General features: G+C 41.5%; 1 protein-coding gene across 1 annotated transcript in view; it reads right to left on the minus strand.

Annotated features, from left to right (window-relative positions):
* Positions 1 to 27151, minus strand: part of LOC122573583 (LIM/homeobox protein Lhx9) — a 410158-nt gene that overhangs the window by 212964 nt on the left and 170043 nt on the right. The gene's annotated exons all lie outside the window — the stretch shown is intronic.

Consider the following 27151-nt stretch of genomic DNA (forward strand, 5'->3'; position numbering starts at 1 on the left):
GGAAACCTAGAAAGTAACACAATGGTTCGGTCACGGTAAAAACGTCTTAGCCGTATCTGTTCGCAGCATCTTTAATCGCGCGGGGTATCGATGGAGTGGGCAGCGTGGGCGATTTACAATCGGCGGCGAACGAGATCGGGCCAGCTAAACCGAAATTTATTGACCGCGTCGCGTTCGTTCCGTTAGTCGATTCGGGCTTTGCGCCTTTAGATCGGCCGATAAATAATAATTTGCCATCGCGTTGACGTGCAGTCGCGTGTTTACGAGCCGCGGTACGAAATAATTCGCTTGCCCCGAGCACAACAACGAATTCCTCGAACGATCTACTTTCTTTCGCGATTATCCGTCGTTTCCCGAAGTCGTGTCCCTTGCACTCGTGTACTTCTCCCATGAATTTGGACTTAATTACTCGAGTCGCTGGCGAAAAATATTAAAATTGTGGACAAGTGCAAAGAGGTAAAATTTCGTTGGAAATTCTGGAACATCTTGTAAACAGTGGATCCTAAGAATTCCATAATTTAGAACATATGTCAATATGTAATTTAATCTTATAACATTTAACATAGTCCTTCCTTGATATATTCAGACGATGCAGGCAAAGGATAGCAACGAGTATGGCCTTTTTCAAGAAAATTCTTCCCTGTGATCTTCCCACGTAGAATCGTCGATCGACGACGTAATCGACCCAAGCATAAGTTGACTTACCGACGCTTGTTATCGTTAACAGGTGTAGCGAGACGAAATACGCGATAATCGACTCATTTCTCCATTGAAAATGGCCGTTTGTTTCAGAATGGCAATTACTCGTTATCTTAGCGTTTCCGGGTGTTAGTGTTATTGTTTCCAATATGCGGAAAGTAACTGCCAATAAAGGAAAACGGCCCGTATCGTCTTCATTACCACGCAACGTTTCCTCTCCTCTAGCCGATATTTAACGATCCCAATTTGTTCACTCATTAATCAAGCCGTGGTACGACGAGCCAGTTCACCCTTACAAAAACACCACTTAACTCTCTAATTTTAGCTGCAACTTTCGTACCGCAAAAAGCGCCACCAGTTAAAACTCTCAAGCTCTGCTACACGTTTTCAGATCAAACTGTGGAAAGAAAAAAGCCGGAAGCCTCTGTTACCAAGTAAATACGAAACAGAGTGCATAACTCGTTATACACAGTGTCCCTTAAACCAACGATACGAAATCCTTAAAACTAACTGTATGCTCCGAATCTCACAATAACAGTTCAGAAGCAGAGAAACAACACCGTAGACCATTGGTACCGCGAAAATCTATCTTGTAGCACATCAAACAAGAGTGGAATTCCGTTTCGATTTTCGATCGATCGCCATCACGAGAGTTTCAACCATCGGCTTCAACTGCACGCGTACACATGCATATGTATAATAATAATAATAATAATAGTAATGATAATAATAATAATGGCGGCGATGGTTGCGCCGCCGCGAGAAAATAATGTGAGAACGATTTCTTCCTTGGCCGCATCATTATCTCCCTCTTTACTGTTCGAGGCGATCGATCTGTCGAGCCGATTCCGAGCCCGACCGGACAACCCTGCAATTACTATCTATTATCTCCTGGCGTGGGTGTAGCTATAATCTCGCGATCGTGTCGAGAGCCACTCTCCTCTCCTCTTCTCTCTCCTCCTTTGCTCGTGCCTCCTTTCTCCTTCAACCACCCTCTTCTTCTCTATCCTACCTTTCTCTCCTCTGTTCTATACTTTCGACCCTGTTTTCGCTCTCTCTCTCTCTTTCTTGCTCTTGCTCTCGAAACCTCCGTTAACGGAAAGCAGAGCAAATAGAAAGAGAGAGAGAGAGAGAGAAGAAGAAGAAGAAGAAGAGGAGAGGTTCAGGAGGCGGGAGGAACAGGCAAGATATCGTCGAACCAGATGAAGAGAACGAGGAACGGTTACAATGGCGCGGTGTCGTGCGCCGACACGACGAGAGAAACCGGTCTTTTCGCCAGCGGATGAAAATCCACCACCGGTTTCCGGCCACGGACAACTTCGGGATTATTCCGTTTCTGCGATTGGAGACACTGTGGTGCGGACTCAGGTCAACTTGCCAACTTGATGGCTGACCAATCGAATCAGGTATTGGGACGGTGGTGGTTCTAGGCGATGGGATAACTGTGTGCTTGGTGATTGGTGATTTATGGAGATGAAAATGATGAAAGGACGTTTGATTGGTCTCCATGTGTTATGACAGATTTTTTATAAATATTTATCAAGTTAATTTCGTGAAATCGTATCGAAAGTTGCGTTATTTAACGATGGATTAAAGATAGAAATTTGCATGTTCAATTAGTCCGAAAGCTCCTTTGCAATTGGTCAAACGTGAAAGCATCTTCTGAAACTGTGGAAATACAATTATCGATATTATTCATGCAACAGGGAGCAATTAACAGCGGCAAGTACTCGCCATTGCTGGATTGCGATAGCAAACAGATGCGTAACTGACGAAGAGAGACGGAGAGAGGGAGCAGTTGGTCCGTTTTCGAGCCGTTATTTTGTTCCTTGAACATTCGCCTCATTAGCATATGCAAATATGTACTCGACAAAAGAGGGTCAAACTCATTTATGTATTTCGATACCGATACCTCTTCCATTTTTTTCTCTTACCACGATTTACTCCTGCCTCGAACTCATTTTTTCCTTTCCTTTACAAGCACCGGTTACACTAGCAGATTTACGCGCTACCTTCGTCGTATACACACATATGTACCTTATAATTCATCATTTTTGCCACGCAGAGTTGAACAGGTGAAACCGCGCTTAACCACAAGTCGTTTATCCGGCGAATCGCGCATTTAACAGTCGGAGTTGTATAGCTGGCCAGTTTGACAAAACGATGTGTGCTTGAAATTTTCGCGGCGTGTTGTTGAAAAAAAAAGCATTTCAAAGGATATCCAGGAAAAGTATTAAACCGGTGACGAAACTGAAGCAATTTCGTGTTCCAAAAACGACGTAGAAACCGGATGCTTTTTCTGTGCGCTTGCGATTTAAGCGAATCATACGTGGAGATTCCGCGAATCCCTTTTCAAAAATGATTCAACGTTTCATACGCGCAGAATTCCCACAGTTGCGAGAGCCGGCGATCGCCAGTTCTTCGTCTTCTTCTTCTTCTTCTTCTTCGTTTCTGCCTGTTACCCCACCTCCCAATCCATTCGTGGATCCCCCACTAGCCATTCCACTTTTAAAGACTCGCGCGGGGGCTCGTGGAGATTCCAGATGGTCGTTTTCTATGGATTTACATTATTTACAAACTGGTTTCTCGCGATGTGAAATAAAAATCGGTGCCTCCCACCCAGCACCCCGCCGGAGCCACCTTCGGCTCCGACAGAAGCGCGCCGAAAAAACCGGGGAAAGGGAGCTCGAGGACGAACTCTCGAAAGACGAACGACTCGCGCCGCATTGTACGACGTATATAAGCGTGTCCTTACGAATCGTAAGTACGTTGATGTAACGCTTCGACCCTAGACATAATATACACCGTGGGACTAAATTCGTGGTACGAACGAAATCAGAGGAATTCTATGGCTGAAAATAAGAGGAAAATCAAGGATAACAAAATCGCGTTGGCCAGCTGATTTTCTAGAAAATCGAGTTCCAGAAAATCAAGTATATGTTCGTAGCAATGGTTCTATAAATTATACGTACATTTTTCCACTGTATCTCTTTCAAACTGTATCGCTATAGCTGTGTCTCATTATGGCGTTAATGTATGAAACACATAAAATATCTATGAAACACTTTTACAATAAATGTTCACTTTGGTGATTAACTGTACAAAAGGGAAGGCGTGTAAAACGATAAGCTTCGCTGTAATTGTTACGTAATAACTTCTCTTTGATCGATGAAACACGGTCGGTTTTAAATAAGTCCATAATGGTTTTCGTGCAGATTTGGAAAAGAGCGGCAGCGCCAAGGTAATCACAGACGCGATACGGCATTCAGATAAAAGCGGTTATTTTCGCGTAGAATCGTTTTTGGTCTCGCGATCTGCCCATTTAATGTATAGATGACGGCGTAAGAGCGTTGTAACGCGGCGGCGTTGTGACGCCTGTCCGACGTGTAAAGCGAACGCTAACTCAATTTGCGCGGTTTTATCGTCCCTCCGGCCGGGATAAATAACGCGAAAAATCAGCGGTAGTTTGTTCATTCGCAAGTTCGTTGCCGGGCTTCACGAAGGATTAATTGATTCGCGGTGGGACACACTTCGAACGTAATTATTTCCTTGATTTTGTGACTCGCGGTCTCGCCATAACGAACCTTACCCGAACCTGCTCTAAAGGGAAATATATTTTATTTAAATCTTCCACTTCCATCATTCGTTCTCTTCATAGTGTTTCGTCACTTGGAAATTAGTGGAAAAATATCATCAAAATAGAAAGAAGTTTCTTCGGATCAAATTTGAAAATTATTTGACCGAATAACTTCCTAACATGAACGAACAATTTCACAGCATTTTCTTACAATTTAGTTTTCTATCGAAAGGTACTAGAACGTTGACAAAAACAGCGACGTTTTCTTGAAATCTTACAGTTTTGTCGTTTATTCTCCTTATTTGAAGTTTTCCACTACTGCAAGTTAGTTAGTGAAAGATATTGTTAAAGCAAGGAGAACGTTCTTTTGATTCAAATCAAAGAGTCCTCGTATCGTCCATTTACATTTTCAGATTTGTTTCAAAGTTTATTAACACCGTCACATCGGTATGCTGCCGCATGCATGTACTTTCGTCTGCCGCACAATTTTGCAAGGTAAGTGTGTAAGTGGAAAATGCGACGGCGCTTGAAGAAACAATAAAACGTAGCTTCACGTGTGCCATTAGCTTGAAAAAACACAAGACGTTGATTCACGTTCCCTGGCGTAAATGCGTTAATATAATAACGATATCTCATTTCCAATAGCATCGAAATTTCAACAAATTTTACTCCGCTCGCATAACATATCCGCAAAAGTTTTCCACGAGATGTATGCAAACACACGCATTGAACCGCTGTACATACAACTTTACATAATCTTCGATTCCAATTTCCCATGGAAATATCATTTTCGGCATGTTTCATGCATATACGTACAACTTTACATATTTTCAGGAGAAATTCTTAAGATTATTTTACTCGAGTTGGGCGTCGCTCTTAATTAACGCCTCTATGCCGATTAGACCACTTCTAATAATCACGATACCGCTGACACTCCGTATTTCACGTTTTTAATGATCCCATAAAAACTTGTTCTCTCGTTGGCACCGTGGAATTTTCAAAGAAGGCAGAAGAGAAAGATAGAAGAAAGTCGTGGCAAGGGGAGAAAGAGGAGACGAGAAGCATCCGATGATCGTAGTACGTGTCACCCAATCAACCGGTTGCCCCCGGCGTGGCGAATTAATATAATTTATGAAAATGAGCCCCGCCATCGATAGCCCCTTGATTCTCGCTGGCATTCGAAAGCCTCGATTCAAGGGGCTCGATCGTGTATACAGGAATTCCGCATCTAACTTTCTCGGATCGTTCCAGGATTTTTCTTCCTTCGATCATCTATTTTGCCTCTATCTTTTTCCCTTCTCTCGATTGAATTGGTTAAATTACTTTAACGGTCCAACTAATTAACGCACGATTCCTAAATAAATGGAAATTGTAATTGGAGAAATAAAAGTTAAGCAGTTCGTGTATCTGCATTCTGCATAATATCGAACATCTCCGAAGCAAAAGAAAAAAGAGGAGAGAAAAGGGTAAAATTGCGAAGATCGTATTTTGTACTTTGGGATTTAATCTCTCTACAATCCTGCGATTTTTACAGTTTGATCTTCTTCTTATTTCAGCAAACAGAAAGGATTAGTAAAATTTGAAATGATGTTTTAAGAAGACACCGAATGTATAGAACGTAGAATTTTGCGTATCTAATAGATTTCTATCCTACAAACTGGAACAAAACACGAGGTTCTAATGAGAAATTTATCTTGAACACAGTTTTTGTTTTGTAGAACATGTCGATCAAAGTTTATCGCGGCTATGGCAATACCATGAAACAAAGGGTTAATAAACATACATATACCGATAATTTCACGTACCGCTAACTCGAGATAATCACTGCTTAAGAGAACTTTTCTTTGGAATATTCAAAGGAACAATCATGACGTCAGGTTATCACGCGACCTCGCCGGAAACGCGTAATTTTTCCTGCTACTTAGTGTTCGATAGCAACCGAGTAATGAATAACAGAACAAAGAAAACTTGTACTTTCAGATCAGCGATTGTTCCTAGTATTATATCAAGATATACTATATACACACATAAGATTATACGGTTCCGGTATTTAAACGCACGCTTACGTCCATTAGTCTGTTTCGCTCGCGAATCGAGCCACGAATCTCGCGCGTTTCGCAATTAGCACCGGGTGTCTGGAACGAAAGGGAACGAACTGGTGGATGGAATCGGACACCGGTACGATTCGCGAATCTGCATTGCAGATTTCGACCACTTTCGTCTCGATCGTGCGACTCGTTTTACGCCGTTCCCTGTGTTTTGCTCGAATTCGAGCAACGGAAACGAATATAGAACTAAATTGCGATAATGGAATATATCTCCATGGCAGTTTGCATATAACGAATCTTTTCTTCTTTTCTTTTTCCTTTTTATGTAACTGTTATATTGAAATCGCCCAAGGAAAATAGAATTTCTACACTAAGGTGGTTTCTGATAACGTTTTCGTGGAAAATAACTGGTGCAAGTTAGCGATTCATAATAAAGAGGAGGTTGTTCGTTCTACTCTTATCAGTGGAATTTATTGCTTCCGAAGTGTCGCAAACATAATACGAAACACGCAGTGGCTGGCTGGCTGTTGCATAAATTTTCGGACGATTCATTGCGACCCACGGAAAATGGACAAAGCTTTGCTTCACTTAACGAGATGTGGCTAATTAAAAGAAGAAATTTTAGGAGAAGTTTACTGAATTCCAGAATCCGCAGTGCTTGGTAATCGAATGAAGATCGCAGGGAAAAATGTTTTTCTTGTAATTACAATAATATTTCATAAATGATAAATTATTCTTGGCTGTGCAAGTCATTATTAAATAAGCAAGCTATCAGTTATATATTACTGTTCATAAATATTAAGATATCTGCTGATCTTGCACATGGCGTAATAATTTACCTAGGTCATGAAGGAAATGATTAATCGAGGATTATCTATTAATAAATGTAACGATCTTTACATATGAAATTCGTAAGTGTGAAATTCGAAAATATGTTTCAGATTCTTTCAACTAAAAATTACTATACATCGTAAGGATGCGATCGAGTTAAATTAGAGCGAACGATGAAGAACAAGATGACACGATTTTGTACTTGAGGAGGCTCGCTCATGGTCGTCGCATAGCGCGTTTCAAGGCCGAGGATAACTACGCAGAGCGAAAGAGCGAAAGTCAGGGTCCTGGTGACAAGGTGCCACCACCCGACAATAATTCACAATGATCGTATCGAACGAAACACGTACTCGATATCAAACGGTCGATTTGACTTGTTTCCAGGGTGCAGCGAAATAGAACAGAACCGCCTTATCTTCCGCATAAATTTTCTTTATCAACTAGGCGTTCTCCTAGCGTTGAAACAAGAATATTGTTGCTTAAGGTTGTTTCAACATGCTAATTTATGAAGGCTAAATGAATTTGGGTTAGAAAGAATTATCGATTTCGGTTTTATTCCTGAAGGACGTTTCTCACAATTTTTCTAGGTTACCAAATATATGTATACAAAATGCAAGAGATATGGAAATATTCTAGGGGAAAGTCTCTAAATACCATTGCTTTGATCATAAAAATAATATATTGTAAAATGATATGAAACATTTTTTTCACTCACCGAAACGATTGCTCGTCGATACTGTTTCCGGCTCTGAAACACGAACAAAAAGGACTTTTATAGATATATTTTAAATGGAAAATAAATTTTTCACAAATTAAAAATACACGCGAACCTTAATAAAATATTCGAAAGCCTACGTCGATCATTTCAATTTGAACCGAAACGAGAGGTTATAGAATAATACATAGAAAGAAACGTCATCGAAGCGAATCTTTCGAAGAGGTCTCGAAAGGAGTTGGAACGATCGCTAGAGGGTTAGAGGCAGAGAAACGGCTATGAAATGGCATTAATTATTTCGTTCCATCGAACGGGAGAGCGGTGCCGTGCGCGAAACGCGCAGTAGAGGCACGACGAGCGCAACGAGGCGACGAGTTCGAAATTTAATTGGCCATAAAGAAACAATCATTATGCAACTCTCGGATCTCGCTTAAGTGGTTCGTGTCGCGAGAGCCAGCTTCCTACTTACCGCTAAACGAACCGTGCATCGATAACCATCGATAAATCTGGAGATGCACTTTGTGCTCTCGCAAACGGGCGACAACGGCACAAGCGTTCTACCCAAACCTATACATATAGCTGTGTTCGTCTCTTCCTCTATGTCTCTCTCCGTCGTTCCTTTTCATCCCTTTCATCCATGTGTTTCTCTATATATACGTAGAAGCACGCGTATCTACACGTGTATATCGGTACAATACTGGCATGTTAGGCCAAAGGAGACCCTCTGTACTCTATACTACTCTATAGACAAGGCAGAACGTTTGTCTCTGCGTTTCGCGACATTATTAATTGCATCATTATCCCGCACCGACTGTAACCCAAACAAATGCTAATCGGCCATAAGTCCTGGCCATTAGGCTTTGTATAGACTAGCACGAGCTAAAGCTCGAACAACGTCTTCTCCTATTATCGACGTCAGATCGATTTAAGATGTATGACACGAGCTTCGAGCGTGAACGAAACGAAACAAAACGCGAGAGAATTACATAGTTTCTGGCCGGATTTGTTGCGTTTGCCACGCGGTCGATACTCGATGAAACGGAGTGTGTGGCAGCATCCAGCCGCGGCATCGAGATTTCAATAATAAATTCCCGTGCACGCGTCGCGAATAAAAATCGACGCGGTCACTTTGTGCCGGGCTTTTTTTCCACACGCTGATTTCGCTTCCATTGAAAGAAAGGGAGAGAGAGAGAGAGAGAGAGAGAGAGATATTTATTGGCACTCGATGCGCTGCGAATATCCGCAGACTCCTGCGCCACATCGAAGCCGTAAAGACGAATCTACGTTAACGATCGGGATAGCTAAGAGTCGTCGAACTATCTTTATTATTTTATACGGCTTTTTAAAAGCAATTTGTGTAGCCGTGTAAATTCGCAAATGGAGTTTGCAATTACGTGCAGTTGGATTTACGATTAGCCGATCCGTCGATTGTAACACAGCGTTATCAATAAGGCTATTATCCTATCGTCGGGATAATTATAAACTGAATTCAACCCGTCCAACCCGCTTTCTTCGTTCGTTTTCCTTTTGAACTCTAGCCTATTGAGGAAGCGCAGGAAAAATTGAAACGTGACTCGCTAGCATGATAATTAACGCAACACGGCCTGAATCGTCCGCTTTCGCGTATTCATCGGTCGCTTTCATTTCTATAGATACAAATAATCCATTGAAAGGTGTCTTTTTGTTTCGATTCCTCGCCGAGACCGATTCAACCTTCTGTCTTCTACGAAGATCGCGTGGAAATCGAGCGATTCAACGGCTCATAGGACTCGCCAGATACCTCGCCTTCCGTCGCTTTTCTTTATCTTCGAAACAACTAGCTACTTTTTTATTATAAAGATATTTTTTTATAGATTGAAATGATTTGTTAAATCCTACGAGAAAAATCTTCATATAGATATCTCGCCCATATAAATTTTCAGATCAGCTTCAAATTTTTCCAAGATCACGACAATCCTGATGACTCATTACAGAGTTGGTGAAATTTTTAAACACAGTTTTATATAACACGTACAATATATGTACATGTATATAAGAGTATTCTACAACAACTATTCAAATACTTTCGTGAGTCACTACGCGTGACTTTAGATATCCTGTGCCATTGTCTTAAATGAAATCGATGCGTGTAAACTCGTGACGCAACATCCATTTTTTCATCGTATAAATCGCGACGCAAAGTGTCTTGGAAACGGCGCGTCGTCTCTGCATCGCGACCCTTCCTCTCTCCTCGTCCATACATAACAGCCATGTATATTTCCGTCTTTCGTGTAAGTAGCTTTATTCGAAAAAGCACATTAGACGACCACGTCGCATCCTCTTTCGAATTGGACCGGATCCAAATACGAGAATCATCTCTTCTGCGCGCGGCTTACGTCCCAACGGATATAACGTGGTATAGTGGAAATTTGTGACCTTGGCATTTAGCGTCGTCCCTCGCGATTCGTTCCACGTGATCCATGTTCGTCATCTCTATCGATTTTAGCTGATACTTATCCTTATTTTCGAGCGATTGCGCATTTGATAAATATCGTTTCATACTATTTTATCGTCTGTCCTCTGGGATAAAGTTAATCATCGTTAGAATGATGATCGTAATTATAGAAATACCGCGCAGATCAGCTTCACTCACTACTACCATAAGTAATATTTTATCATATTTTCACGTATTCCGTTGTCCTTATGAGTTTTCCATAAATGCAAATACAGCCACAACCTAATTATCATAATCCGAGAATCCACTAAATATTTTTACGTCTTACATCATCGATTGCTTTCTAGTAAGCGACGTATCATTCGTTTTATCACGTCGACGGGATAATCCGTAAGGCAGCTATCAACTGAAAAATCGGAATAAAAATGAAAGAAAAGGAGAAGAAGAAATTAAGGAGAAAAATGCGAAAGACGTATGAATGTAAGCGACGGACGGCCATACACGGTGGACATAAGTCCGCTGCAATCGCCTCTCGAATCAGCCTCGGTCATGATTAATTTATACCTGGAGACGAATGTAAATTCATTATAACCATAAAGTATAGCTAATTGGAAGCGTAAATCTTAAGAGGATGGACGGTTTGCAATTACGATCAAAAAGAGACGCGAACGAACGTCCGGGGGAACTATCAAAAGGTAGTGAACTGCGCGCGCGGCATTTACGAGGGCTTTTCAAAAAATTCAGCCTGCACAGCTCCCGCTGCGTCTTCTGCAACAGGCCAAACGTACGGTTATTCCGTCCGCTTAATGTTAAAGGGGGCATTAATGTATAATTTACATTCGGCCAATTAAAGGCCAATTAGATACGAAGCGTTTCACTCGCGGAAGGGGGATGCCATAAAATGGCGTGTGTGTACGCCCTTTTGGAACACCGTCGCGTCGTGGCTCCGCATCAACCGGTGCCACGCTTTGATGTCGACCTTTCTCGAAAAAATTATCCACCGGTCGCCTTGTTACTATGTAAATACCCCCTCCCCTTTTTTTACCTCTTGCTCTTTTTCTCTCCTGTTCAGCCCCGTCTCCCTTATATTTTTTTTTTTTTTTTTTTTTTTTTTTTGTACATTTCAAACGTTACCAAACGTTATCGTTGTCCGGTCGTTCCTTCGGCAACGTTTTGCTCTCTCGAATAAATTTATACGTGCCATCGCGCGGATTTCACAGACCAGAGGGGGACCAGATGAAAAAAGAGCGCGCATGGTATCGGGAGAAGGGGAGAAGGGCCGAATAATTAAATTGTAGCAATGCAGCTGCTGGACTGCGCTGTAAAACTGTGCCGCGAAAAATAACGACGTATCCGAATTGCAAATCCGCTACTCGCGGCCGCGCCACATCGCCGACTCGCGTTATCGCGTTTTCAGCCTGTAACGCGGGTTCGATGGATCGAGATGCGAGTCGCTGTTAGGGAACTGTTGCTCGTTCGCTGCTGCAACGCTATAAATGAACCAGTGCTTGCATTTAAGTAACATGCTAAACCGATAAGTTCTAGTTACGGGACAACTTTGTCGAAATCTTTGGTGCTCTGTACGAAAGTGAAACTTAGGCACGTAAATTCGTGTATCAAAGATATCGTATTGGAGATGTTAATATTTAAACGGCCCTCTAATTTCTACGGCACACATAAATCGGCAATTTAGATAAATCTACAATTAAGTCATAAAATTTAAAAGCTTACTGCCAAATATACGTGCAAGAAACTTTTCTTCCCTTCAAACCACTGATAGTCTAAATCCGCAAATTTCTGCGACTAAGGTACGAATTTACAAAGTTTGATTTTAATACTTTCACATACTTTATATCGTATATTATTAATTCAAATAAATACGAGAAATTCTTTTTTTTTATAATATTTGATAATATTGAATATAATATATAATAATAAAACATTCATAATTTTTCATATGTAATTGAAAAATACTTGAAAAATCTGATATTGTAAATCGTAAGTAGTAAATCTGGATTCAGTTTGCAGTATACATATATAGTACAGTTTTTAGTTAGTATAGTTTCACCGATAATATTAGTTCAATAAAGCAAGAGAAAATTCTTTATCCACGAAAAAACATATAATATCACGTCAAGCATCATTAAAACGCCAAGAAAATATTCATTTTCCAGTTGAGCGTCAGACATAGCGATCAAGGCACCGTTTGCGGAAAATCAATTTCCATAAATCGAGACGTCCGTGGATACGATTTCGAGATGGATTCGCGTCTAGCAGCAGCTTTACAACGGTAAATTAATTCATCCTGGTAAAAGTTACGCGGCGGCGCAATCGTGGGAATGTAAATAAGAAGAACGACCGCGCGAGGATGGACGCTTTTATTCATGGCCGGGAACTGTTTAAGCGGCTAACTGTACAAATGAGAGAAACAGGAATGAAAACGCGGATAAGGCGACCAGCGTGGCGAGCGTAGAAGAGGAGGGGATGTAAAAAAGGCGTCCTCCAACGCCGGCGTACCGTGGAAACCTGTCCTTAATTGATAGGAAATTCCTTGGAGCGCGAGTACCTGCCAGATTTTTCAATGTCCGTAACAGGTTGAAACTGGATACTTGGCGACGATTTGTAATCCACGCGTCCCAACCCTGTATCCTCGTCAGCTTAGCGACCAATCGCTTCAACGTCCATGCACGGATTCGTTCTCGCGTTCTTTCTTTTCTCGCGTATACGATAAATCGCGGCCGACTTCGACTCATCGACGATTTTCTTCCCTTTGCGTGTGGTATCGCTGCCTCGTTGTCAATCGCGATCTACAACGTGTGAAACGCCATTGCGAGGTTTCGCGCGTTTTTCATCGGCAACGCGGTGATTACCGGACGCGACTGTACTATATGCAGCTTTTTGCTGCTCGAGTATGTAGGTAGTTCTATTAGAGGCTCGAGGAGCTGTTGATGATACAGGGGACGAGCTTCTTTTTGTGAATTTTCCATTAGGAGACGGATAGCCTGCGTGGTTCGATGCATCGCGAGTAAGTCCCTGAATATTTTAATAAGAGCATGGCAAATTTGCATTCGTATTAAGACTTTTTTAATGACTCCAGTTTGAGGCTTATTTATAGCTTGTTAAATGCTTGTGGTGAAAAAATAGCGGCAGGTTATCGCATGCAACATGCAACCTATCGATCACAGAAGTTTGAAATAAATTTGGGATGGTAAAGAAATACCAAATATTGATTGACGCGGATAATATTGTGAAAAATACCTTGGAATTTCTGAAAAGAATAACGTACATGTACATAGATTTGTGTGGCCACATTACTACCCTAACGAACTTTATCCATATACGACTAGAAGATATTTGTCTATTTTGTCTATCACTAAATTTGATAGTACAATCTCTCCGAAGCCCAACTACAATACGAACATTACAGGGAGACAAGAAGGAGCCACAGCCAGGTGATCACACGGCACAGTGTTGGCGATTGCTTCGACAGATAATTTTTCGTCGTGGCGAAAGTAGGGCCAACGTGTCGGTAAAACGCGCGCCCGTGCGCACGCGAGCTTTCCAACGCGGCGCGCTGTTGGCAACGCACGCGGAACAGCCATAAATTTATCAGGAACGCGAGAGTCCACGCGATATCGGGTTAATTCCCGGGCGGTACGACACGGCGCCATGCTTACGTAGGTGCGTGCGCAATTAACGACAGAGAGGCGAGTATAATGAAGACCGGTCGAGTACTGTCCAGGAACAGCTGCGAACGAAGGCGAACAGTGGGTTGCCGTGTCGGCCTGAGAGAGACGAGAAAGACCAGTTCATTAGCGACACTGGCTAAGGCCTGCCTCGGAGACATCTGTTTTATTTATTCCCTTATTTTTCACCTTATCCGTCTCTGCTCGCCCCCTCTCCTCTCTTTCTGTATCTACGAACATAGGTGGCTACACGAACCATGCTCTTGTATGTTTAACGATTTTGATCAACCCATGACGATATCTAGCTTAGGACAATTATAGAAGCCAGGTAGAAAGTCTGTCAGATGTTGAGGTATTTGATAATCGTTGCTAAGTGATAGAAATGAAGGAACTTTCTTATTTCTGAAGTTAAAAATTCCTTGTTTGATTCGTTCGAAATCAGACCGTGTGTGTCATACAGCGAAATCTACACCTTATAATCTAAACATGAGATATTGGAACATCCCAGATATTAATTTCATTCATATTAAACGAGAAATAGTTTCTCATTATTTCGTTATTCAAGAAAATGAATACTCTGAAATTTAGCTCTGTCTCACAGTAACCAATGTCAACACGGTTAAGAAAGAATATTATTTTCAAAACGGAAAACAAAGCGAGTATTTTGAGTTCAAGCGAGTTTACGATCAGAAATATCAGGACGTTAAAGTGCCTACTCCTAATGGGGAATCGTTTACTTTGAGATCAGTCTTGAATGGATTAAATCGACCGTAGCGTTATCTGATACAAGATAAAGGCAATAAATGACACCTGTTAAGAGACACTCGAATATCCATGCAAATCCAAGTTAAATGAAATGTAGGAAATGCAAGTTAAACGTAGAAAGTATCGCGAATAGGCTCGCGAGAGACAAATTTCCCAGGCGTTGGTCCTTTCCCGGTGGATGGCGACCACAAAACCGCCAATTTTCCCGATCGTCGTCCTCGTACAGAGAGGCGGGTGTAGGCCAGCCTGGCAAGCAGACAGGAGTATACGGAAGAGCGGGCGAGCGAGCGAGCTAGCGAGTGCACGTCGAGCTGCCGAGCGACAACAGGTTGAATTAATTGACAAAGATAGCATTTTCCGCGTCGACGTGGCTACCTAAACGCAAATATTCGATTGCGCCCCGCTGGTTCTAGGGTCGGCCTCGGTAGCCAGAGGACAGGGAGGAGGCAGCAGGGTGGATCAGAACGGCGTAGAGAGATAGAAGCGATGCTGGATGGAGGTGGGAGCTAGGTGAACACGCTAGGTGGATGGTCAGGGGTGGGCCCGCGGTTCGGTTGATCGAACACATTTTAATCAATTCCATTAGTCCGGCCTGTAACCGTCCACACGGATATTTGACGGTGCTCGTGATGGTAGCCCGAGTGTGCTGGCCTGTTTGGGTGCGCGTGCTCGCTTCTCTTCTCTTGCACCATGTCTATGTGTGTCTCTATGTATTACGCGTATGTGTAGCACCATGTGAAATCGTATGTGTGCGTGGTGTGTTGGCAGCAGGTAGAGAGACCGATAGGTAACCGTACGGTCCCGGCCGGTTTACGAACGGCGAGGGCGTCGGTCGTTGGTTCGCCAGCGACGTCATCGTTTCGGTTTACACGCGCCAATCATCGGCCGACTAATTGGTCGGTACTCCGCGACCGATTCCGCGCTCCATCGATTCCACGCGCCCGCACCCACTGACACCACACCCCTGTCCAAATCACGCGCGTTTTCCCTGAGAATATATCGCGATTAATGGCGTTACCGCGACGCGCATCTACCGATCGCCAACTCACCCTTCACAGCATCCCTTCTCTTCGCAGCTTTCAGATGGACGTCGACATCTCTATCGATGCACTGGTTTACACTGTTCGAGTTATTATCCTATCGCTATAGGGGGATGAGCGTACATGATTTATTCCAATTTTTTGGTATGGAATGCATACATTTATTCTTTTTCTTTCTCTATTTTTATATATTCGATAGGAATACCGTGGCTACGGTATGAATATCGTGACGTAAGGGTCGAGTTCACAGTGAAAATGTAGATTATTCGTAGAATAAACACATTAGTGCGCGTGTTGCCTAATCATCGCGATCTCGCCGCGCGGACCATGGTGAACGTGAATATGTTCTAAATTAGATACACGATGGAATATATCCACCGTAACTTGAGCCTTCATTAGGTACTTGTTTGTTAAACGTTGGTAAACCAATATGTCGTTAATGAGTCGATATCTGGCGATGAATACACGGGAAAAGGAACAAGCACGTGCTACGCGTACTCTTCAGAACACCAAGCTTCGAAACGTGCAACGAACAACAGAAAGCATGGACGTGGTGCAAGATGTGTACATATTATCGAACTCGAAGAACTCTGGCATTGGTCAGACGTTGAAAGTTCCGATCGTAAAGACAGGATATAAAATGCAAGTGAATAAAAGTCGACTTCTCTACGATCGATTCGACCAAGTAGGAAGAAAACAAAAAATGAAAAAATAAGATTAATCCCGTTGACGTAGAATAGTTCCGGAGGTAAATGGCAACAAAGCTGATAGAACGTAAAAATTTTCATACGTCGATTCTGGCCAGCGAGTACGATTGATCTTATCGCGGAACGATAGCTCTAAAAACGTAAATTGGATCTATTCAAAATTTCATTTTTCCGACCCGCCGTAAAAACGACGGATAAATTGAACCACTAAAAAGTATTCCTATATGTTATCGTTTCGCGTTTTACAAGTCCACCGTTCCATGGTGTAAGCTTATTACGCGGATTCGCCGCGCGACCCGACCACAAGTATCATCGAGCAGGATCCATGAGAGAATACGGACCGGTCGAGTCATGATGCCCAGCTACCTATTTCTAGATATTTACGTTCGATTATTGCTGCAATTGAAACCAGCTGCCGCGATACAGACTCACATTTCGCTTTAGCGCTCTTGACACGCGACGCAGGGTGCAACGAATTTTGATCGACGCAAATGAATTGGTATCAATGTAGCTTATTCGTTAGATAAATGCGGGGAGAATTTTGTATCGTTGAAACCAGAATTTTTAAATTTCTAAATCTTCTTCAGCCTTCAATTTTCCAACTTTGAAACACTTAACTCGAATTTTATTGAAGTTTATAGCGAATAATAAGGGATATATCAAAGTTCTTGGCAATAAAGATACAAGCGTGTTAACGAACAGTTTTTCACATTTGTCCGTAACATATTCCGCACCACTTCTTCGCCTTCGCGATAATTACTTTGATGTCAATTTCGGTATACGGTCAAAGTAACCGCCGGCTCACGAGAATTCGTGATATTTGCCTTTTAATTACACGCCAGTCAGCCACATCGAACGCGCCATTGTAAAATACATATAATATATCGTCATGGAGAGTTTTTATTGAGTATGGAGAGTACATGGAGAGTATTTACAATTAACCGAGTAAAACAGTCGAGGTTAACCTTTTAGGCTAATATGACATATAGGGATACGAACCGCACTGCTTTACCGCAACGGTGGTTCCGCATACACGCGTCTGCTTTGTGCAACATGATGGAAACTTTACGTTACACGTTCGTTACACACTATCTATTGATGGCCGGGCAAACTAAATGAACTGACGGTTCATCGGTGAACGGCGGCGTCGGCCCAGCTTCCAACGTAATAGAGGGAATATTAGGGATTTATTCGTGCTGCGGTGATCCACGAAAATTCGTCAACGAAAGTGACCGTGAATCTCTTTCGATTAATCGATCGCTATTAAATAGCAAAGTCCTTTGGAATTGATCTTAATTGAAAACTATGTAATTAGAATCAATTCTACTAAGTGAAATATTAATATTGGAATTAATGGCATTAGCCTTTCTATGGGTTTAGAAGAATCTTTATCTTATCTTGATACGTAAGGAATATATAAAGAACGTTTTGTCATAAATTTTGTTGACAAATTGTGGTATAATACGTTTCTATGCCTATTAGCTTTATAATGCTATGATAATAATAATACAACGATTACTTATCGACACATATTATCATTTTTATTCATGATTTCGTAATTAAATTATATCTTGTCTGTAAGTAAGTAAGGTAAGTGTCTGGATACTTTTGAGCCGCAGCTTCGGTTTTGTTCAACAAAATTTCTGTCCGGTTTCGAAAGGCATCCGACGTAAATTTCGTTAAAGGGAACGAAGAAGTTCGAACTGTGTTTCGGAGTTGAGAGTTAATATTTTTGGCTGGCCTTTTCAAAGAAGCCGCAGAGTGTAAATCCTTCTATTGTGCCTAATCAAATTATTTGTCGGTGTTTCGTAACCTTTGATTCGGACGATCGCTCGATTCAGAAACACGTGCATGAATTACATACTTATACACTGTCTTTGTTTCTCCCGTGTTCTTTCTTCTCATCATTTTATATATATATATACGTAGATTATATACATATATATATATATTTTTTACGAGTTGCCTTTGTAGCCCCATAACCGCATTCGCGTTCCCGGCGACCGTGATTTAATATGGAAATACCAGAACATGCTATAAAACTGATCTTCTGTTACTACAGAGACTTCACTCTCGTTCTTGATATTCTATATAAAACTGCAAATAATACCGGCTGTTTCTGGAACCATCTATCAAACGCGTTTCCTTTTTTCCATCGCTTGTAAAAATGAGGCTTTTCATTCGTATTCATTTCCCGCTCGGACCCCAATAAAATTCTAATTAACCGCGTTCTCTAGAATTAACGTTAGCCTGCTCCTTTTTTCCATCAACCTTCCGACTGTTTGCCGCAATTATGTGGATTTAATTCAATTTTTCGTAGATTTTCTTTCTCTCTCTCGCTACTTAAAATTCGTGTAAATATTGAAAATGCTTCTTTTATCAAACGAAATTAACTCTGTGCTTGTAATTTATTGCGGTTTCCATTTGCTCCTCTTTGATTTTAAATTTCCAGCAAATCACTACGAACAATTCTAATAGAATATCACAAGGCAAAAGGTGATAAGTAATAATTTTGTTATTATTATACCTGAAAATTAAATATTTGTAAATATTTGTCGATTTCATAATAACATGATATGTATTGCTCCTAGTTGCTAGATTCTCATTGATTCGTACATTTTACTAACATTCACGCTAGTGTTTCAAATCGGCCAATGATACTTAAAAGCTGTAGCTCATATTTTGGTAGGCAATTTTTTTTAGGATATGATTAATTCGTAACTAAATAAAGTAATTTCAAATCGCACGTTTTTTCTGTATATTTTACAAATAGGAGAAAGTCGTACCTTTATAACCTTTATCTTCGTGGCTAAATATACGGACGGAAACAAATACACACACCGCACGTTATTTTAAAAGCGAGACAAATATTTTGTTACAATTGAGGCAGTAAAAATGGGAATTCATATTTTTAATATCGCTCGGCTAATATTTACTTAACACCTAAAATATAAAAATACATAGGAGAAAAACATCAGGTTTTTACTAAAAGATACTAAATTCCACTATTCCATAACGGAACACTTAAATATCCCGTCAAAAATCGTAACACCCGTATTTTTTATTCACTATATAAAAATCAACCAGCAAAATCTTTAAAATCATCTTTCCAATAAACAATATCATATTCTTCGCCAATAAAATACTTCATATATATAAATACTTCCTTTGTGAAATAAATTCCTACCCTTCCTGAAATAAAAATTCCGCATACCCTGTCACGTCAAACAACAATTCCAAAACCATCGCCCCAAAATCGTAACATCCACATTTTTTATTTACCAACAAAAACTCGGCATACTCCGGCGACTACACAAAACCATATCGGTGGTTTCCGTGGAAGACACAGGGAATAATTGAAAATACGTCCAACCTGAACGCGTATAGCTATAGAAGAGAGGTAAGAGAGACGTACGAGTCCGCGAGGCAATGGACGCCAGTCGAGGCCTAATTTATATGTTAATTCAACGAACAAACGATTCCCGGAATGGCTTCAGGTAACACTGGATCGGACTCGATCTCGTTCGTTTCTCGTCCGCCCTTCGTTATCGATCCCCGAACGAGAAGTTCCGCCGCGGACTGATGAGATACACGTACGCGCCGACCGGCACATGGGAAATTCTGGTAATCCGGTAATCATTACTTGTAGGACACCACTCAGACATGCATAGAACCAACCCGGCCTATGGGGTTGGTCGAGGGTAAAAATGACGGCGGTCGCATGACTCCGCCACGATCCGTAACGCGCCACGCGTGCTTGTTTTCTATCGATTTTTTTGTTCGACTCGTGGCTCCCGAGTCGAGGATCGGTTATTCGAAAAAAAATTTCTTTCTGTTTCTCTTCTTTTTTTCTCTATTTCTACCTTTTTTGGTTTAGCTTGGTCGGTTCGGTTAGCGACGCCATAGAGATCGGGATAGAACAGTGCGGGACGATACTTTGACGTCGCCAGCCTCGCTCTCGCGAGTTTTGCTACACTGGAAACAAATTTTCACGGTTGTTGTTTTATAACGGCGGATTTCGCACCGTCGTCGCGTTTGTCCGTATCCAGCTTTCCGTTGTACTCCCTCCGCTCACTGATTTTTTTTTGTATTTTTTTTTCAGATCTTTCTAATTTTTTTGCTGCCGTGCCAACGTGTTTTACATGGTTAGAAAAATCTGTATTTCCGGTGACAAAGAATGTAGATGTTACTGCATATGTTTACATATATAAAATCTTGTATTATATCTTATTATACATATATCTATAGTTATATTATACCATATATTATATGTATTATATATATTTTATTTTTTATTTTATATTTAGTTATATTATATTCATATATATATATATATATATATATATATCGTAGAGAAAACGTTATATATACATAGGTTGAAACGTGGATCGTTAGGCTGACAGGCAGCGATGCGGCTGCAACAGCTTTCGTCGCAAGGAAATCCCTAATTTTGCTGTTCGTGCGATCACGCGGATAAAGGATGAATATATTAATGGTGGTGGGTTCGATCAGAAATTGGGACAGTAAACGGTAATAACTCGGAAATTACAATGGCGGCCGAATAGGATTATAAATTTAAATCACGGATCATATAGTAATTAATTTCGAATTACGTCTGCCGTGTACGCGCACCGTAAGCCCGTCGACTAAATTAATTTGTAATTAGCAATTACGCTCGTGTTTGCCGTTAACGAACGGATTAATCATTAATTGCGCGTAATTTAACAAATAAAATCGTTCGATCGGCCGCCCCCGTAGGTCTCGTTAACCTCCATAAACACGGACGAGTCAAATGAAGAGAAAAGATGGCCGTTCTTAATTCTGCATTATGCCGTCACCAACCGATCGTATCCCCAACTGACCCACGTACGATCCATTTCTCATAGCAGCCACTGTTTTAGAAAGGCCTATTACGAGCCTGACACGGCCACCGTCGTCAATCCTTGATGAGAACGACATTTGGCTTTAACAGTTGTTTCTGCCATGGTACGACACATGACTCGGAAAAGAGTTATTACCATTAATTTCTGTCCTTCTCGTCGTACGTGATCTGCCACCCCGTTTCGTTCACGCACGTTTTTTTTTTCTTTTAACACGGCATCGAATATCGTTTACATCGTGTGTATAATAATTGTAGGTGATTGATTAATTGAAATGAACGAACGAACAACAACAACAATGACAAAGCGTGAGATAAAGAAACGTATGAACAAGGGGGGAAAGAAGAAACATTCGGAATGTTCACGCCAGTAGTGAAATTTAAATTGGAATAATTCTGCTAATTAAATGGAAAAAGTTTTGGGAGCGGAGCGAAAGGGAAGGGATACCGTTGGTCGTAAACTGTGTACGCTATATTGGAGAATAAGTTGCAAGGACGAAAGAGATGCGAACGAAATAGAGAATTTCGATGCGTTACTTGCTCGTGTAAGGCGCGTCCCTGCCAGTGAACATGTTGACGAACATTGTTCGCAAACATGTTACAACTGCTTGTTGATTTTTCGCGAACGTGCTTGTAACAAGTTGACGAACAATTTCCGAATACCAAGAAATGCTGTGGTGTCCCTGCGAACCTCTCCAGATATTTAGATTTCCAAGCACCGTGCGTGCACCAGGACACGAGTGAAAAATGGGCAGCGCGAGTGACATAAAATAGGCAGAGTGAAGTAAAGCAGTATATAGCGATTCATATTTAATATTCGGTACTATGATGTCGAAAATATATTATTGAATATATTTGTTTCTGATAGAGTTTTTCATTGTGTTAAAACGAACATTATTATTGATAAATTAAGTTACTGTTATCGTTAAATATATAATAATATAATTTAATATAAATTAAATACTGTTATCGCTTATTATTTAAGGAAGTGTGTGCATTAGATGAATAAAACAAATGCTTTTATCAACAACGATATTCATCTTAATATATTAAATAAGAAACACGATCAATTCTCTTATGTTATTACAAACATACAACATGACATCCAAGTGTGCTTTTCTTTTGTGCTCGTCTGGTTTTCGCCAAAAGTTCGTCCTGTAGGCGAACCAATCACGAACAGCTTGTGAACAGCCGAAGGATAGCGTAGGACATATGAAAATAATTAAACGCTTGGGTCCAGTTCTTCTCGAACAGTCTCACGAACAGAGGACTTTCAATCCATGCTGTTTGCAAACCTGTTCACGAACTCCAATGTGGATACAACATAATATACCGTGCCGTGACGCATGGTGGTGAAGAAATGTTTTACTATTTTCCTCGCTAATGTTGCCTTTTTTCTTTTATTTCATTTGCTTATTTTCTATTCAATTTCCTCAATACAATACGAGCCGTGAACAAGGGTACGTATTCAGTTGCGAGCAATAATGAAAATATGTAATAATAATGATATCATAAATGTCATAAATCTGGTGCGTATAAAGTTTGATTTGTATTACAGACAGTGATATTCGATGCATTGAATTTTTCGAGATTCAATTACAATAACGAACGCCGGTGCACACGCTGGCCGCTACGGAAAAAGCTTGTGTAATTGGGATGATTAATTTTTAATCGATGCCACGCACGCGCGCCCGTCCACCCACGTGTGTATGTGTATACGTGTTCGCGCTCTCCTGTTTATGTATTGGTTGCATTGTTTTTCCGCATCATCACGGCTACACGCTTCAATTAGCGTTGATTATTTTTCCGCGGGACGTGACGCTTTTTATCAGTTTATTAATATTTTTTAAAGTTGTTTTCGACGTACGTTTAACGATATTCTCGGCCTATAGATTTTCGATATTTCGGCTAAATACGCCGAGTGATACCGTGCCGCGCGAAATTAAAACGAATTCGTTGAATGCCCGTTCGCTCTAGCGCCGGCGTATATAAACCGATGGTTGTTTTTAAATATTAAATTCCTCTATTCTTTACACTGTTAACGTATTTACGAGAGTTGAATCGCTTAATTACCATTTCCCTTCGGAATGACGTGTCTAGAATGGAAAACAAGTTTAACGCGAAAACTTTTCTTTATCAGAGCGATCCGTTGGAAGAATCGACGAATGGGAAACGAAACGATTTAAGACGACGCCGGGTCAAAGATAGGAGACAAACTCATTTATCGATGTGTCCATTTGTATACGGAAACAGCCAGCGGAAGAATCGAGAAAAGTTGCAACGAAAAGATAGTGGAAACCTGAGTTTCTTCTATACGACGAATCGTTAACACAAAAGCGAAAGGTTTCATCGACGTCTCAAAATGTTTGCCAATCTCGAAACCTTCTTCTCTTTCGAAAATCCCTCGCGATCGTATTCTTTCGGTGATAAACTACCCTAAGGTACCCTTCTCGGTCAAAAAATCGCGCCCCACCATGATTCGACCATAGGGGAAAAAGGAGGATAAGGGGTGTTGGTCGCGCCGGTATGGTAGGTGCCAGTACTACCGGCACCTAATCAAGCAATAACTATTTGTCAGTTCCCCGGGCAACCTAAATCCAAGCTAATTCGACATCCGTGTCGGACACAGATTCGCTATCGGGTATCTCTTTCTATCTGGACGACAGCATATTCGCATTAGCCAGCCCCGCAACCCACGCTCGATCGACTCTCTCGACCACCGTCAGCAGTCTCTCTCTCCTTCTCTCTCTCCTTCTCTCCTTCCCTTTCCGATGTTACCCTCCTCTGGTACTCCTTCTACCATCAGGACTCTCATTCACTCGAATCCAACCCCTCCTTCCTCTCACCCTCCCGGTTCTCTCACGATCTTGTCTCCGTTCTCGCTCACCCTCGTCCATTTTCCGCTGTTTCTTACTCCGTCTATCGGCCGTGTTTCTCCCGTGGCCCGTTCTCGCGTTGTCCCCATCGTGGCCTCCACTCTTCCCTGTATCTCTTCCCGGTTGATCCCCGCTGCCTCTCCACGTTGATCTCTCGTCGCTGTCGACTAAGTACGCCATATACCCACGTGCATCACACCATAGGACCAGATCTCGACACGATTAGGGCGGTACTCAATTCGACGTTTCGTCGATTCGGTCCCTCTTTCTTTCCCAAACGATCGCCGCCTTCATACAGCGAAATTCGCTGCGTTTTTCCCGGAGACGGACCAGAACCAAAAGAGCCACCGTAAATGCGACAACCCTTTTCGTGTGAGCCAGAAACTGCCACTCCGGGAAATTTCGTCCCGTAGCCTGCTACGACCATACCGCTTCCAATGGCTTCGATTCGACCCTCCTTCTCCTTTTTCCTTCTTCATCTTCCTCCGTTACTTTTCTTTTCCTTCTATTTCTATCTCTTTCTTTTTCTTCTAATGCATTTAATTAATTTTATTCCGCCAGGCCCTCGTGATTTTGCCCAGCTTCTAATTTTCCGTCTACCTTCGTAGAATCAGGAAATGTCCAGCTCTCGTCGAAGATTTTCGTCGAGCTAACGCGCTGTACAGTCAACGTAACGTTATTATTTACAACGTTGACGAATTTCCGTCTGGGCCGGTGAGTGAAAAATCGCTGTTTGCTTTCATTAAAACAGCCCGAAAGGCGTGTAAATACATCGTCGCGAGCGCACAAAATTAGAATTTATAATTTCGCCTCTACGATTTGTCTGCGTATTTTTCTCCATCCCTTTTCTCTCTTCCTCGTCCGTCTTTTTCGCTCTGTTTTATTTCGTTTCGGCTAATATAATTCGGCTGCCTCCAATCAACTTGCTACCCGCGTATTACGCGACGAAGAGCGATTTGTAAACGTTGGAATTCATTTTTCGCGTTAAAGAGACGACACGGCGCGTTGTTTCTGCGGTTATTTCGTACTCTCCGTCCCTTTGCGACATCATTTCTTTCTCGATCGCACAACATACGGCTAACAACGGGAAATAAAACGAGCAGCTTGAAACTTAATCAGCAACGCGTCAGCAGCGACGTAAACGCTCTAACCGCTAGCGGTATAATTAGGAAGAAATATTATTTACAACACTATTAAAGTTCATTGAAGAGCGGTGTAGCCGTGTTAAACGGCGAACATTCGAGTCGCTGCTCGTCTGCTGTATTCGCCAATGAAAATAACAAAATTCCCCACCCTTTATTCGCGCGGGATCGTATTATTTCACTTCGTCGAATGAAATTCCTCTGATGGCGAAAAACAGTTTCCCTTCTCATCCCTGTTCCGTCCTCTTATTTCTACATCGACCATTGTAACGTTTTCGAGAATGTAATTCGTTACCAGCCGGGGGAATTTCATGGCGGATTTTAAACTTGCAATTCGGTATTCCGGCGATGTCTCGATTACGAAACGGAACTGTGCGAACGTCCTTCGTAAACTACAGATTGAAAACTTCAACGACGCGGATGCTATTGCAAGATAAAAGACGATGCTGAAGTGGAACGGTGTTAATTTTATCGTGTCTCATTGTAATAATCCAGTTTCTTTTCGTGTCTAATTTCTTTCGTCTCTATATTATTTTCTAAAATGGAAAGATACGATAAATCATATTTCATATTTTTTAGTCGACGACAATTCCTAAGATTCAGTACGCCGTCGATCAATTCTACGTTACCAAAATTTTCATTTCATTCTGTCTAGAACTATCTATGTATTTGTATCCCAACAAATCCATATAAACAAACTTCCATTACACGACAAATGAACCAACTCGCGTGAAACGTACAAACAGCGGAACCGATCGTTGAGAAAAGCCAGGAGCAAAAATAGAAATAAAGATAGAAGCAATATATATCGAATTAAGAAGAACATTGACAGGTGTGTTTCCAAGAAAACCACTTGTTAAGGACTCGATGCAACGAAGACGACGAGCAGAAGGAAATAAAAGAACGAGAGCATGAAGGGTATTACAACTATCGACGAAGACTATCGCTCAATTAGCACCGGGTATCCGGGCGGTTATCTCGAAACGCACGCGAATCACGCTGGACCCCTGTTCGCGAATTAAGGATTCGTCGAATGTAACTTCCTGTACGAGACGCGTTTAATCCCCGAGTGGACGGGAATGACGTGTTTTACGAGTCGGTTGTTAACGTTTTCAGTTACAAAACCGGATCCGTGTTTGTTCCTCTGCCTACAGATTAATCGAAATCCATTCTCGTTTCTCGGCGTCGCTGAATGCCCGGGTAGGCCACGTCGATATATACAGGGTGTGCTGCTGTTAATGGTACTCGTTTCAAGAATGGACTCTACAGAGAACAATGGCCGCGTAGTTTTTGCGTTAAACGTTCCTTCCAACAGCCTCGACTAGCATAATCACGTACAATTGGCTTGCAAGTGGATTCTCTATTCTTTCGTTTAATTCTTTTGTTTTTGTAGCTTGGATGCTGAGTTTAGGGGATGAAGTAATTCGATGATAATTTAGTGAAATCATATTATTATTCTTACGTATCATTTTTGTCATTATAACTTATTTGCCGAGGAATTGTCTTTATGACGCATTCCGAGCCAGGCTGTAATATATTGATACACACTCATTGTTCTAAACATACCACGCAAATTCTATTATACCGTCGGTTTGACCTTTAACATCCGCATTTCCGGCACGTTTACCAGCGAACGTATCTGTATGTACGATTTTCTACGAATCTGTCTGTGACTTCCAAATCCATCTATCCACTAAAAAATAGCTGTCACCAGTAACAGAAGCACCTTGTACCTGATACCATACATGCTCT

The sequence above is a fragment of the Bombus pyrosoma genome, linkage group LG12 (assembly GCF_014825855.1).
Source record: "Bombus pyrosoma isolate SC7728 linkage group LG12, ASM1482585v1, whole genome shotgun sequence".
NCBI lineage: Eukaryota > Metazoa > Arthropoda > Insecta > Hymenoptera > Apidae > Bombus > Bombus pyrosoma.